This window comes from Triticum aestivum, chromosome 7B (genome assembly GCF_018294505.1).
Source record: "Triticum aestivum cultivar Chinese Spring chromosome 7B, IWGSC CS RefSeq v2.1, whole genome shotgun sequence".
In the NCBI taxonomy this organism is placed as follows: domain Eukaryota; kingdom Viridiplantae; phylum Streptophyta; class Magnoliopsida; order Poales; family Poaceae; genus Triticum; species Triticum aestivum.
Window position 1 is genome coordinate 242913975 of NC_057813.1, and position 3751 is coordinate 242917725.

Here is a 3751-nt window from a genome sequence, read left to right on the forward strand (position 1 = left end):
ATTCTTCATCACGCGACACGGATGAATTTGAAGACTTGGACGACACTACGTCAGGCCCTACAACGACTCAAGACCCAAACAACACAGGCGCTCCTCCATCATCATGATATTCTTTAGGGGCGTTAGTCCTCATTTTCAACCCTTTTGGTCATTCAATGACAAAGGGGGAGAAATTTGAGTTAGTCTTCAAGCGGGTCTATCTTATATGGGCGTTTTTTTCTAAGTTACAACTCTCGTTCTTTTGATGACTTTGCTGGATCGAGTTGTAATCTTAAACTCTATGGTGGCCTGATACTTTTGCTGAGTTCTTCTGCATGCTTATTCCTCATTAATGTTAATGCACGCATGCTGAATTACATCAGTCACCATATTTCATCATGCATTTCAAATTCTTCATATTATATGTCAAATGCGTGTATGAATTACAAGATATAGGGGGAGATCTCCATGATTATAATCTTCAAGTGTGGATTGCTTCAAAAGCAAATTCCTCACTATGCACAACTTCAGGGGGAGTTCTTCTATATCTTGCAATCAAATTCCTCAACATCAGTATTTACACTTCATATGTTTATCCCCGTTGAAAACTTAACCTATATTGTCATCAATCACCAAAAAGGGGGAGATTGTAAGTGCATCTAGTCCCCCTTAGTGATTTTGGTGTATTGAAGACTTCTAGGTTAAGGGACTGATGCGTTTGTGAGTGTACACAGGTCTATAAGTCTATGAGGAGTTTGATATTTACAGAGAAAGTCGACCCATAAAAATGAAATTCTTCAACTGGAGACTTTGGATTTCTGAAGACTTTCTGAAGACTTTGAAAGTGAAGAAATTGGTGTGACCTTGAAGACCTGGCAATCACTCGTGGAACATGAAGCGTGAAGACTTTTATTTTCGTAGTTTCATTTTCCCTTTCTTGAGTCATAGGAAACACCGTACTGTTAAAGGGGGTCGAGGAAATACTAAGGAAAATTTTCCATGTGATGCTCAACTCAAAATCCTACACCTACAAATCCCTTCAAGTGAAGCCATTGGAAATCTCCTACAGTTCAATCATATTCTTTAGTGACAGAGACGAATTTCTTCTGGTCTCCGAGGAATTTGTTCTGACTGAGGAGTTAGGAATTCACCAGTGCAGATTGCCTACACAGTGAGGAACATGATAGCCCTGAGGAATTTGAGAGTCAAAATTCCGACCGTTGCTGTGCTATGCGCCAGCTGTCCCAAAATATCTACCCACCTAATGGTCATATTATTGAAGAGCATTTATGTCTTATCATGTCGGGCTACTCCCTAGGCTATAAATAGCCGCCCCCTACAACCACTAGCTGGTTGGCTGCTCCGAGAGAAACTGACACTTGTCATTTGAGAGCATCCCATCCTCCGAGGACTTTGAGGGCTCGGAGGGAAAATCATCAAGTGAGGAAAACCCAAACCCAACACACCTACAACCCAAAGTGATTGAGCATCACTGAAGAGATTGATCCTGCGTGGATCCGATGCTTATTACCTTTGAAGATTGTGCTTCTTCCAGACTGTTAGGCGTCATGGTCTAGAGCATCCAAGAGGAATTGTGGATCGCTGAGTGACCTAGTCTGTGAAGGTTTGGAAGTCACCTGAAGACTTACCATGAGTGATTGGGCGAGGTCTGTGTGACCTTATCTCAAGGAGAATACGGTGTGGACTGTGTGTCCGGTACTGTGTGTCCTCGAGTTTAAATACTCAGCCGCTCCAACCAGACGTACAACTGACACATCAGTTGGAACTGGTCTACCAAATCATTGTCTTCACCAAGCTTACTGGTTCTATTTCCTCAACTCTTTCATTTCCTCATTTCTGTTGTTGTGTGCTTGTTCATATCTGTTTGAAGACTTTGATTGAAGACTTACTCCATTTCCTCAGTTCAATTTCTTCAGTCTGTCTGTCTTCATCCCGTGCTATCCTGTGTTTATGCTTTATGTACTCTATGCTTGTCTTCATTTCATCATGATGACTATGCTTGTGTTCTCTTATGTTTACTTTTGAGTACTTATTCCGCTGCAAGTAGTTCTTCACCTAGGAATTTCCTCTTCAGCAAATTCCTCAGTGAAGAATTCATAAAAATCGCCTATTCACCCCCCTCTAGTCGATATAACACACTTTCGTGTCCTTCCCCAGTGATAGAAGGGGCGGCAAGGCACGTATTGTATTGTTGCCATCGAGGATAAAAAGATGGGGTTTATATCATATTGCTTGAGTTTATCCCTCTACATCATGTCATCTTTCTTAATGTGTTACTCTGTTCTTATGAACTTAATACTCTAGATGCAGACAGGAGTCGGTCAATGTGTGGAGTAATAGTAGTAGATGCAGAATTGTTTCGATCTACTTGTTGCGGACGTGATGCCTATATACATGATCATGCCTAGATAATCTCATAACTATGCACTTTTCTATCAATTGCTCGACAGTAATTTGTTCACCCACCGTAATACTTATGCTATCTTGAGAGAAGCCACTAGTGAAACCTATGGCCCCCGGGTCTATCTTTTATCATATAAGTTTTCCATCTATCTTTATTTTGCAATCTTTACTTTCCAATCTATATCATAAAACACCAAAAATATTTATCTTATCTTATTATCTCTATCAGATCTCACTTTCGCAAGTTACCGTGAAGGGATTGACAACCCCTTTATCGTGTTGGTTGTGAGGTTCTTGTTTGTTTGTGTAGGTATGAGGGACTTTTGAGGAGCCTCCTAAGGGAAATACTTACGCTACTTTGTTGCATCACCCTTTCCTCTTCAAGGGAAAACCAACGCAGTGCTCAAGAGGTAGCAAGAAGGATTTCTGGCGTCGTTGCCGGGGAGGTCTTCGCTCAAGTCAAGACATACCAAGTACCCATCACAAACTCACCTCCCTTGCATTACATTATTTGCCATTTGCCTCTCGTTTTCCTCTCCCCCACTTCACCCTTGCCGTTTTATTCGCCCTCTCTTTCGCTCGCCTTTTGTGTGCTTGTGTGTTGGATTGCTTGTCACGATGGCTCAAGATAATACTAAATTGTGTGATTATTCCAATACCAACAATAATGATTTCCTTAGCACTCCGATTGCTCCTCTTAATGATGCTAAATCTTGTGAAATCAATGCTGCTTTGCTGAATCTTGTTATGAAAAATCAATTCTCCGGCCGTCCTAGTGAAGGTGCCGTTACTCATCTAAACAACTTTGTTGATTTGTGTGATATGCAAAATAAGAAAGATACGGATAATGATATTGTTAAATTGAAGTTATTTCCGTTTTCTCTTGGAGATCGTGCTAAAACTTGGTTTTCGTCTTTGCCTAAAAATAGTATTGATTCATGGAATAAGTGCAAAGATGCTTTTATCTCTAAGTATTTTCCTCCCGCTAAGATCATCGCTCTTAGAAACGATATTATGAATTTTAAACAACTTGATCATGAGCATGTTGCCCAATCCTGGGAAAGAATGAAATTAATGATTCGCAATTGCCCTACACATGGTTTGAATTTATGGATGATCATACAATTTTTTTATGCCGAATTGAATTTTGCTTCTAGAAATCTTTTAGATTCGGCCGCGGGAGGCACTTTTATGGAAATCACTTTAGGAGAAGCTACTAAACTCCTTGATAATATTATGGTTAGTTATCTCAATGGCACACCGAAATATCTATTAGTAAAAAAGTTCATGCGATAGAAGAAATTAATATTTTGAGTGGAAAGATGGATGAACTTATGAGATTGTTTGC